Below are 12,914 nucleotides of genomic sequence, written 5' to 3' on the forward strand. Positions count from 1 at the left end.
TTGGCCAAAAACTAACTACAAACTTTCGATAAACTCTTTATGCTGTTAATTAATGCATGGATTGGCTTTGATTTTGCTTTTCTTTTGCCAGAAAGTACTCTCTTTCTTCTCTCATTTGTCAACTTTAGAACTCGTTTCTAGCAATTTGATCTAAATTGTATTCCAAAATAATTGGTCTTAAAGGTTTAATGCCTTCCATGCCTTTGAGTCTACCAACCTCTTTGAGCCATGTTCGCTGAACTTGAAAGTCACCTTGCCTTGCCGTCGTTTGATGCGTTTTTTGACGCCAATCAAAGCCACGGGGAGTGCTAATGGTTTGGATGGCAGGAGAGAAGGCACCCTATACCATTATGCGTATGTGTGTGCAAGTCTAGGGGCGCTTTGTTTGGCTTTGACATGTCAAACAGCAAACAACAAAAGCGGGAGGGCAAACGAAGATGTTGCAGCAGCTTCCACAGCTCAACATTGTTGCAAATTACAAGTAAATCCAAAACGGCTCAATGCACAACATCTTCTTGGGTTTGGGGGGGAGGTGGAGAGGAGAGGAGGATGACAGACTGAGGGAAAGATGGGTTATGGCTCTGCCAGACGTTCAATGTTTCCAACTCGTTGGCTTGGCTTTAAGTTCATTTTTACTGGGTTAGCAAAAGAACCATCATAAAAATTGTTTTTCAGCTTCTGTTCTGTTCTGTTCTGTATTTTTTTCTCCATTGGCCTTTATGCCGAGCGGGGTTTATTGTTTGCTTTCATTGCGCTTTGTATTACCCCTCCTGGCATTGGCAACCCCTTCCCTGCCTACCCTTCCCCTTTCACAAAGTCTGCAATTAAGGGCGCCGCAGCTTATTTACGGACTCGGGCGACGAACGTGGCGTATGCGCAATGCACACGTTCTGTGAGCCAGCAATGAAAATGTATTTTTGTACTGCATATTCACGCTTTTGTTTGCTTAAATGCTCGGTAATTAAAACGTGTTGGGGCCAGTTGCTCTGCAGAAAGTACAGAGCGGAATTTTCGCAAACAGAGCGCAATTTTTGTTAAGGTCAGGTGGATTCTGCATTTCGGAAAATTCCAGCTTGCCTTAAACAGGGAACTGTTTTCAAACACAATGTTTGTTTTGTATTTCAGAGCAAGAAGCACTTTAAATTAGTTAGTTAGTTATAAGTTAAGTTATTAATGAATTTGAATAGTTTTTGATTGGTTTAAGGTTGTTGGTCTACAAACTTGACCATTGCCTGTGATTTTATGTAACGAAACTTTTTTAATGGAGTGAAAGGTAACATATTATGGGATCAAACCTTCTAAAAAACTTTGAACTATACTTAATAAATATAGTTTAAATTGATGAATCATTTAAGCTTCCCAGAACTAACCAAAAGAAGACAGTAATTCCCCTTCCTTTGTCATTTCTGCAACCAACCATTAGCCGATTGGCTGGGAAATTCCGCTTAAAACCAGGCTTGGTTCGCGCCCAAGTAATCTGCATTTCATTCAGTTCTTCTTTTTTTATGATTTATTTTTTCGTTAAGGACCCTTTTTTGTTGGTCGTCGGTTCTCATATACATTTTTCATTATCCTGTAGATTCCTGTATATATATATTGGCCATGTATTTTTATGTGACGAAATGCCTGATGGCATTCGGTTGCCACGACGATGTCAACAGAACGTTAAGCGGGATTAGGAACGCCGCTTTGCGCTTTTGTTTTTCGAATGTCGCCAACATCATCAACAAGGTGACATAAGAGCAGTGAACAAATAAATATAAAAAAGGAAGAAGGAAAAAGCACAAGACTGTGCCGCCCATTCCACAGACAGATTCGCACATCTTAACGTGGCCATATTTTGCATATGGCTTTAATGGCGGCTTAGCGGCGTAAAAATAGCAAAAGTCTCTAAAAACGTTGGGGCTGGAGAATGCTGAAGGATGCTGGAGGATGATGTTGAGTTTGGGTGGCGGCAACGAGGCCAAGACAAAGGAGAGATACTCGCAGAAAGTAGCTCTTGTACCGACAGCTTTGTTGTCTGGCTGCCACACGCTGCTCGAGGCTGCCAAAATGCGCTGGAAACTTTGGGTGGAAAGTTGCTGCTGAGCAGGCAGCGAGTGAAATGGGTTAAGAGGTGGGCAGGCAATTGCTACTGTCAGCTGAGCAAAGTTTTTAATTAAAATAACCGAGCAATAAAACAGCGCAACAACAAAGCTCAGGGAAAGGCGGGAAGGAGTGGTATAAGGAGCCATGTTAAATGGCAAATTACCAGCGACAATTTCTCCTGGTCACATGCATAACGTATACGCCATGAGGGCCCTGTACTGCGACGCAATTAAAATTTAACAGCACCCCGACGCAGCAATTCGTTTTCTATTTCTTATTTTTGTTTCTTCTTCTTCTTTTGTTGTTTCCACAATACGCTCTGTGAATATTTATTATGGCCAAAGGTCAATGCTATGGCCTTGAACCCTTTCCCTTTGACCTCGCTCAAAGGAGACCACTTGAAGGTCTACAAATTTGCCTGGTTTTCACGCTCGGTCAGACAATAGCTAAGCACCATGGGCTCATTAAAAAAACATAAATCAAACCGCATTCTCGGCCTGCAGTTAAAGGGTACTCCATTGCATAATGAAAAATTTTCCAAGTTTGAAAAAAAAAGAAATGTAAAAAAAGCAAAGAATTCAAAAGTAAATTGAAATTTCCCGACTAAACTTGGATTTGAGCGGAGTGCGGCTGGGAAAATACAAAATTCACAGCTTGTCAGGGGAAAGTACGAGAAGAAAAGGCAAACTGTGATGATGCGTTGGCGTGCGGCCCGCAGCTCTGCAGCAAGATTGATTGATGACATGACGTCAATTTGCCTGAGCCACTCAGTCTCAGCCGGAGTGGAGTCCCTGGAACTCACTCCATCTCCATCTCTGAGTATGCAAAAAAAAAAGGGCCAAGCTCGGCCAACCACTGGGGGCGTGACCAGAGACATGAGTCCGACAATGGCGATGACGATGAAAAGGCAATGAAAAAGGCATTAAAAGTGCGGTCAGAGCGGGGAACAAAAAAATATTATCATTCTGGGCGAGGGATGAGGGATGATGTGCCACACGGGGGCGTTCTTGTGGTGCATGTTATGGTCTGTTTGTGGGCGTGCCAGTTGGATATAATAATAAACACAACCCAAAAGCCCCTAGACCAAAACGACGCTAAGGTGTTGTTTTAATGACGCAGGTCGAAGGAGTAGAAGAAGGCAATAGGAAAATAGTTTAAAAATAGATCTTGGAAAAGTGATTGGAAGAATGAAATATTTTTAAAGAAAACGGGAACTTAATACTACTAAAACCCATATTAACATTAATCTTATAACTCCTACCATCTAATAACATAATTCCAGAGGACTTCCTCATTTTCCTGGCCATTCCCAGCAAACATTATAATAACGATAGCTTTGCTGTTTATTATCTGCCTAGGCTGGGCGTTATGCATGATTAATAAAGTCGTTATTGTTGTTTTGCCAGTTTTCGTCCCGGGTCTGCCATGAAAATTATGCTTAATTGGTGTCACTGTCACTGTCACCCGCATCCCAGGCATCCCCTTCCACACTCACACATCCCAGCAGGCAAGGACTTCCAATCTCCAGTGGACGAACATCGCACCCAAGCGGAGGCTACCTCAATTTAAAACAAAAACATTTAAGAGACGAACAGACAGAAATTCCTGCGGGTGTTTAATGAACATTTTCCAACAAACTCAGACACACACACACCTTGAAAATTATGCAAAAATAAATTAAAGTTTTATGTGGGCAGCCGAGAACTGCAGTGGTTCGGGTTTCTGTTCCCAGGACGACAAAAAAACTGAAAGGGACCAGGGAAAAGGACACATTAAATGAGAAATAAAAACGAGGGAAATAAAAATGAAATTTTAAACACATACCGCAGGCGCAAACAAGTCGATGGCAATAGAAATGGGGCAGCATCAGAGCAACAGTCTGCGTTGAAGTTGTCCTTGCTGGGCGAGACTCCTCGTCGTCGTCGTCGTCGTCGTCGTCGTCGTCTACTACATCATCAGCATCATCATGATGTTGGCATGCCGGGCACGTCCTCTAATGCTGCGACTGCAAAGATAAAAACCAAGATATAAAGCATAAAAATCGGCCCGGCAATTACTTCAAGTGATGGCTTTCTAATTTAGGGCTTAATTTGTGTGGATTTAAGGCGCGGCGCGAGGCGGCAACAAATATTTTTTTAAGCCAAGCCATCAGATACTGGCCTGGTATACAGGTAAGGAATTCGCAACACTTTATGGTCCAACCAGGCGAGACTGGCAGAGAATGGAAGGAGCGGGACAAAAATACCGTGATACCCTTGGGCACGTTACGTATACGCCCCCAATGACATGTACATAAATTTAATGCTAGAAATGGTCCGCTCGACACGGCTCGACCCTGTCTGTGAATCCGCTTTCGTGGGTGTTATTTTCGTCCTTTTTTCCCTGGCATCCAAGCCGAAACACACACACACACACACCGTCTCATTCGTCGGCGTAACATTTCCGCTTTTGGTTGCATGAGTATCCGTTTCAGTTTGCTGAGACCACGCACTTAGCCGGGTCCGCTATTCGTGCCCAAAAATAAACTAAATTAGAGTGCGCGACTTCCAGTCCAAGTCCGTTTTTTATCCCATTAATTGTGTTTGCCTGTTTTTAGATTGAGGGTGCTCCTTTAAGGGCTCCCAAAATCCATGTTTGATTGCCCTTCAGAGTGGGGATTGGCGAGATTGGAATTTGGATGATTCGATGATTGGCCGTTTGGCTATGGGCACGGGAATCCAATGCGGAATGCGGAATGCGGAGGAATTTCCAAACAATAAGGATTTATACATTTCCATTATGCTTTCAGCGTTTCACTTTAAAACAAAAGCAAAATTAAATAATATATTTCGAACGTCCGCTGGATTAATTCATTTCTATTGAAAGTTAAGTCTTGGCTTAAATGGAATGGAAATGGAATGAATTGAAAGCGAATGGGAAAGCAATGGGCAAATGGTTCTAGTAAATTAATCAAACAAAAGAGATTTTGTTTAATAAAAACCTTAAAGTTTTCTATTAAAACTAATTTCATGTTTAACTTAAAGTTAAAGCATAATTTTAATGAGAAAATTGTGTATTTTGGAACATTGCTTGCATTTTAATCAAATCTTAAAACACTTATTAACTTACTTAAGCATCAATAAATATAATTGAGTTAGCTTTACCCCAAAGGCAGTTTAAAATTTCATCAAAAATTCACCAAAAATCAAATCAAAGTCTTCTTAAAATCAAAATTTATTTGATTTTCCTTATTTTCTTTACCAAAATTCATGTATGCATGAGTCCATCTTCACACTTTAAAGTAATTAATGAAAATTGCTTTGAGGTATCCTTGAATCACGCTGATCAATATGAGTCTGTTAATTAAATTTCTAGCCTAAAATCAAATCAAGCATTAACTTAAGCTTGCTCTCTGAATATTTATGGCCAGGCTGAGCTGTCGGGATGTCCTTTTAATATCGCCATCACAATATTGTCAGTGTTTGGATTTAAAGCTGTTTGTCCTTCGCGAGAACCGTTTTGAATTGGCAACTGAAAGTCAAATCAAAGCCACAGGCAGAGTCGGCATGACACAAAACACAAATGCACGTCAACAATGTGCTGTGTTGTTGCTATTGCTGTTGCTGTTGTTGCATGTGGATGTGGCAGTTGGGCCAGGCAATTGAACATGCCAAAGCGAATGTGGAACGACAGAAGAAGCACTGCAGGACAGCCAACCTGCAGGGCAGCTAAAATAGATAGCCCGTTGACCATTTCTCCTGATCCTAAGGGGGGGTTTCTTTCTCTTTCTCTTCTTTTTTGGGAAAAGGGCAAGTGTGGCAGGAGCAGAAGGAGGATGGAGGATAGAGCCGCACCAACAATGCAAATGGAAATGTGCAACGCAGCGAGGCACACAAAGCCACGCTGCAAAACGACAGGACTGTCAAAGTGACGACCATCCGCTTTTACGGGGTCTGCCATTTCGACGACGATGCCATCGCCGATGGCTATGTGCCACTGCCAGCTGTATTTGCACTAAAAGCTTTTGTTAATGGTTGCGTCAATATTTTGCCATGCTTTAATAACACAGAAAACGGAGCGAAACCGGAGAACCGAAAACGCCAATCGGGAAATGAGAAAAACATATATATGAAAAAGGAAAAACCAAGCCACAAAACACTAAATTCACTTTCTGCATTTGACGAATGGAATCGAATACAAATATGGATGTAACCCAAGACCAAAAAGTAGAAACTGGCAGGGAAAAAAAAACCACATAAATTCATTTGCCATGCTAACCCTTTTCCAGGGTCATACATACATTTTTTCGGCAACATCTAACCAAGTTACCTCGCTCTGCTGCCTTTTCACTTTTCCAACCGTCGGAAAAGCCAGCATTTACACAATATAAACTTTACACGTACAATCATCGCACATACGAAAGGCGAGCGTTCGCACATACATTTTGTATGGCCAGGATGGCCGAAGCTCTTGGCATTTCGGGCACGTAAAACATCAACGCATAAATAAAAAAAAAAAAAAAAAAAAAAAAAAGAAAGTAAGAAAAGGAATAAGAAACCCGGACACTCCATGGAAGTTGAGGCTGTCGAACAGACGGAAAAGAAATGCCGTCCGCCGATCAAAAGACAACACAATGTGCTGCCAATGCGAGGCCAAGAAGGTGACTCCGCCAACATGTTGAGCTGAACACGTAGCCTTGTGACTGATTGGACTACAAGGATACAAGGATGCGGAGTGCATCCGATTGGAACTGGTTCGAAACTCCAGACATTGGGCGATTGAGGAATCATTGAACTGGGATACAGATTCAACAGCACAGAGCTTCAATGTGTAGTTTTTTAAATGAACTTTTAAGAAACTTTGTCGATGAGATTTAGCTATTTTTAAACAAATCTCTTCTTTTCCAGATTTAAATGCTATACGATTGGAAAAAATATGTTAAGATTTGAATGCAAGTTTGATAAGAATTAAATTTCAAGCTCAGAAAGGTATAACATTCCATGAAATGGTAATTTTTGGCTTGGTAATGAAGAAAAACATCATAAAATTTTACTAAGAATCTGAAAAAAATCACTTTTTGAGTGTGGTACACAGTTCGACGGGGAATTTAAATACGAACTCAACAAGATATAACATTCCATGATACGATCTTCTTTGGCGGTGTAATGAAAGAAGAAAAAGAAGATACTGATATTTTGAGACACAAATCGGGACAGACCGATTTTCGCATTTTTGGAAAGGGGTAACATCATAAAATTTTACGAAAAATCGAAAAAGTTTACATTTTTAGGCTGGTAAACAGTTAAATTGCGAGCTTAATGATGTATGACACTTCGTATATCGACCATTTTCGACAATGTTGTGGGAAATATACTAATAGTTTGGAAATCAAATCAAAATTATGACTTTTTAGTAAAATTCGCGATATCATCGTCAAATTAAGACGCTGAACCAAATAAAAAACTGTTTTGTGCAGCTTACGACCCGTACAAACTTTCTGTATCATTTTTTTGATGATTATCAAAAATTTATATTTTCCCAAATTTTGCATTTTTTGTAAGGGGTACCATCATCATTTTTTCGAAAAATTGAAAAAATATTTTTTGGTTTAGATTTGAGGGTCAGCTGGATATTTTGAATGTGGATTAAAATCCACGCTCATCAAGGTATGAGAATCCACATCCCGACCATTATTGGCTTAGTTATGAGCATAATGCTGTCAATTTGAGGAGAAAATCTGCGATAACCAATTTTCGCATTTTCGCTAAGGCGTACCATTATCTTTTTTTTGCAAAAAATGGCCTTTTACATATTAAAGTGTGAATGCAGTTTGACGAGGAATTAGAAAACAAGCTCAACAAACTCCATATTCCAAACCTTTTTCTTATGGAGTATAATGAAAAAATCATTAAATTTTTAACTTTAAAGAAGTATTTAAGAATATCACTAAAGAATCTTTCACTAAAGAACGAAAACCAATAATTTTATTAGCAAGTCGATTTCTCCCTAAACTATGGCAGACAAAATCCCTCGGTAAATCCCTTTAGACGTTTTGCGTTCTACCTGTTTTTCCCTTTTGCCTGTGCAGGCCTATGTCATATGTCAATATTTAGAGCAGCTCCGTGAGCCTTTCTTTGTTGGTTATCCTCTTTAGACGGCTTTATCTACCAGTTTTGGTTTTCGTTCTGGCTACGCTTTGGGAAAATTCAATTTGTTATAATTTGAAAATTTCATTTTTCGTTATGTAAATGCGCTCGATAAGCCGCAGAGACGAATGCCCAGAAAATAAAAGAACACATGACCGGGACCTAAGGTGGTCGGAAGGTGTGGTTGGAGGAGTCAACTCCTTGGCGCCGCAGAAAAGCAATTTGTGGCAGCTTAAATGTCAATGGGATTCATCCACGATTTCCCGGTTATGGCAATCGGCATTAGTTGTTGCCACCAAGTGTTATAGTCGCTGTATACACTGTTGGGGCTATAAATAGAGCGGCACGTTTTGGTTATTTTTAGCCTGTGGGTGGGAATATGGGCGTGTGCTAGGGATTTCCAAAGCCTCAGGTTGAGCCATAAAAATAAAGTTCTGTTTGGCCAGCTAAAAACAAATTGCAAACAATAAAGCGAGAGGTGAAAGGTACTCCGCCCACACACATGTCCTTCAGACTCCCCAATCAGGTGCCAAAAACTTCAGAGTCCTCGCTTCGCCTTGGCCAAATTGTCAATGAATCGCCCTCTGGGAAAGATGTTGTTCTATTCTCCTCCCCCCTTGTTTGTTTTTGTTTTTACCTTCAGCAAAAGTTCTTCGTATTTGCTTTTGTTAATGGCGCCCGTTGTTGTTTCGGTCATTGATTCGAGCATCCAATAAGAGTCGTGTCCTTGTTCTAGTCTCTCCTGCTAATTTAATGAAATTCGATTTCATTGTCTGCCACACTTTCTCTACCTCACTCTCAAATGACCGTCATAAGTTTCCCAGAACATCCCCCAACGAAATATTATTAGTATAAATCCTTGTTATTGGTTTTAGTACTGTGCATCATGGCGTATGATTAATGTGTACAAATCGCATTAAAGCCTTTCTCTTGCCCCAGCGTCTAAAACCTAATCCAGTTCTGACTTTTTATGGACTCCTTACTCTTCTATCTGGCGCATAAAAATATACGATTATTATTACGATTGCGATGTGCAGAATTGCGAGGAACAACAATAACTGGAAGCTCCGGGAAATTTTAGCTCAATAACTCAATCAGATTTCGACACAGGAGATACACACACACAAACCTGAGCAGGGTAACATTTTGATGCATTGCCAGAGCCAAAAAAAGAAAATACAACAAACCAATTGATATATTATAGGGAATGAAAATCCACTCGTAAGCGGATGAAGGAGTGGTTTCTAATACCCTTAACAAAGTGCCAGAAACAGGAAATAGGAATAACATTTTACTGTTTCTGATTTTTAAGAATTAGTTTTAAGTATGCATTGGAACAACTTTTTAACAATTTATTTAAGGAAGATCAAGGCTGCTTCTTAACTTCCTTTTAACTACTTTCACCCTCAAGTCCAGCGAATTTCCAGGACTTTAAACTTTTACAACCTCGTTGGTTTACTGAAGAACTTTAAGACCATTTTGGTGTAAACACGATTCTCCCTAGCGTATAACAAACATCGTAAAACTGTTATACTACCCACAGTTAGTGTAATAAAAACGAGCTTCCTCCAGCTCACCCTTAGCCCACGCCACACATATATATTACAAAATCGATGAATCAAAGTAAATTACCAGAAATAAATGAGATAAAATATGTGTGTAAGCGAGGTTGTGCTACCTTGCAGGGGAGAGGGCGGGGTCCAGGTGAGCTGGTCAGCATTTCCTTCGGTATATTAGCAAGCTGCCAGCTTGGGGGTTTTATTTTTTGATTTAGCTTAGCTAAACGATGGACAGGATAAGCCTGACGACTAGTTGACCTGGAAGCAGAAACAACAACAACAACAACAACAAAAACAGCTGTAATCGCAGGGGCTTGGCCCAGTGCTAAGCTCTCTAGCGGTTGCCAAATGCCACTAAAACTGGTGTGGTATCACACGTTACTCACACAGCCACGCATATGCCGCAGGAAATTGAAAAACTTGTTGTATTCCTGACTTCCGTTTCAGCTGCTTTCCAGCTCGCGTTGAGTGCGCTCACTAATTTAATAAGGCAGAGCGGCGACGTGGCCACTTTTTATGGACAAAAATACAGAAAAGAAATGTATAAACAAATATTTTAAAAATTAAACTTATAAGATAAGGATTTAGAAATTTTATTTTTGCATTTTTGCTAATTTTTTATCCTTATGATTCAATATTTATATTTGATTTTTGCTTAATTATTGGTTAAGATATAGTAAAACTCCGTTAAGGGAAAGACCATGTTAAGATTCAGATGCTAAGATCTTTAAATAATATATAGATAAACGTTTTTTCTCTCTGTGTATTTAAAGGCACACACGGACGCTGAACCGCGGTCACATATGCAGGTTACACCCCACAGGGCCCAAATTGCCACTCTATTCTTTTGTGGCTCTCTAAACTTGTTCGTCAGAGTAATCATATAAATATTCTTTTGTAAGTGTGTTAGTTTCGATGTACACATGTGTGTATGTGTGTGAGTGTGCACTGGTGTGAGTGAGTGCGTGCCAAAAAACTTTTGCGTGTCGGGTGTTTATTAAAAACTTGGCCTACTTTCCCCGCCCCGCGCGCACTTCACTGCGTATTTTATGTACAATACTCGTACGTAAATATTACTTTTGTCTGGGCAGCCAAAGTGGAATTCACGGTCATTCGCAATACGTTTTTATTGAATTTCCCAGAAATTTAATAAATGATTTTTCGCCTTTTGATTTTTTTTATGAATTTAACAGGAAACGTACATTTGAGACACCTTTAAAGGCGATTTGCTTATTGCCGACGTGACTTTAATGAGCTCAGGAAATGCCAAGACGCTTTTGGCAGTCGGACAAGACAGGTGGGCTTATTGTTTTGTCGGGTTTCTGGGGCTGGACTTGGAACAGCAAGAAGCACTGAGAGAAATTATGTATTATAAAGTATGAAAAATCTGCAATCTCTATAATCTAACTTTAACTTGATAGTAAGTCTAAGGATCGCTTTCCTGCTAAGTTATACAAGTGTTTAAAGTTTGAACTTTGAACTTGCAATTTTCTTTCTCTGTAGCGACTATAGGGACTTTGGAGAACTTGGGAGTGGAGTCCCTGCGGGCAGAGTCCACTTATACACACATCATTATTATTATGTGCCCCAGTTCGAGCTGCCCAGTGGAGCGATGGCTCCTTGCTGTTTAATTTATCGCCCAACCGGCTAAATATGTTTGCTTTGCTCGCTTCTTTGGCTCGGCTCCAACCCCGCCTTTTCGCCCAGCTCTATTATGGGCATAATAAACTCATTAAAATGCAGCAAGCTGGGTAACTGGCGGGCTGTCAATGAAGTTGTGGCCATGGTCCACGCAGTAAGTCCATATGGGTGGTGGCCGAGTGCTATGCCTTGACGACGGCTTTTGTGGTTTGCATACGCACCGTTGGCCCACGGCCATATCTGGCTAAAAGGCGTCTCCCCTCTTTCAGCTAGCTGTTGTGTTGTGTTTACATTCGATGGGCAAAGTGGGTCAATGTGCTGTGAACTGATAAGTGTCAGTCTAGTGCCAGTGGCTCGTTTCCTGGCCACAAACCTGATCAAGGGCTTTGGGGCTTTAAGCGACCGCAACTCGGCGGTTTCTGAAGTTTTTGGCCAGCCTCATCACGTTCCTTAAAGCCATATGTCCGCCAGTCAGATATCCGCAGCCGATATCATGCATAAATTGGGCAACAAAATCGATAAGGATTCAGTGCGGTTCTGGGTTCGGTGTGATGGCTCGTAAATTATGCCACGCCCCTGCCATAACGAGGCCAATAATTCAGGGAATAATTCCCGCCACATTTTCCCTTCTGATTTCACTTTTCGCCAGTTTGTTTGCTGGTTTGTTGCTTTCTCTGTATGATTATTTCCTTGTTGATGTTTTGGACCCTAAGGCCAGAGAGCTTTATGTACATACTTTTCCTTTTTTATATACACACGGAGAGGAAAGAATTTTGCATTTTTGGGGTAAACAGATGATTTTTTTATAGTATATTTTTGGATATTTTTTAAAAGAGAACCCTTTCTATACTTTCTCCCTGTGTAAGTTAAAATAAAGCAGTTTAAAGCAGCAGACTATTTTTTGACTATTCATGGAACCCATCGGCAACATAAAAACTTGCAAATTCAATGTTTGTTTCCCTTGATTTTTTCCGAACAAATTTTGTTTGGCAACTTTCGTTTTCGGCGTTCATTGACAGCGACAACTGACAAACAATGAATGACAAACGGTCGCCCGAGAAAGGCGAGCAGCCAAATAGCAGCAACACGCTGTAACTTTTTATCAAGTTATTAACTTATCTAATTCGATTATGGCCGTGAGCTGGTATCTGTGTGTCGGTGTGTGTTTGTGCTTGTGTGTAGGTCCTGGAGGCAGGCTGTTCGTGTCAGGAGCACCAGCACCGGCAGTGGCAATGGCAACGTTTACGTAGCAAGCAATTCAATTAGAAATGCGGTGGCAAGCAGTAGAAACAAAAACAGCGCACCAGCAACACTAACAACACTCAAAATGGCTGCCTAGACAAACAGAGAAAATGAAAAGGACAAAGGCAAAGCAGGCGGTGGATTTGGGGCAGAGGGGGTGTGTTGCAGAGAAAGGACGACTGACAGACAGGCTCTATCAAAAAATGGTAAGCAACAGACTGGCAGGCAGACAGCCAAGGACACAAAACTCTCGCGACTC

The 12,914-nt window shown here is 40.8% G+C and overlaps 1 protein-coding gene across 1 annotated transcript in view; it reads right to left on the reverse strand.

The window, feature by feature from the left end:
• LOC108102737 (BAI1-associated protein 3) overlaps positions 1-12,914 on the reverse strand; it is a 49,175-nt gene that overhangs the window by 25,140 nt on the left and 11,121 nt on the right. The window contains exon 3 of the mRNA XM_017207885.2: positions 3,913-4,093. The gene's annotated coding sequence lies outside the window, so the exon portion shown is untranslated. The remainder of the gene's footprint in view (positions 1-3,912; positions 4,094-12,914) is intronic.

This window comes from Drosophila eugracilis, unplaced genomic scaffold (genome assembly GCF_018153835.1).
Source record: "Drosophila eugracilis isolate 14026-0451.02 unplaced genomic scaffold, ASM1815383v1 contig_2088, whole genome shotgun sequence".
NCBI classification, from domain to species: Eukaryota; Metazoa; Arthropoda; class Insecta; order Diptera; family Drosophilidae; genus Drosophila; species Drosophila eugracilis.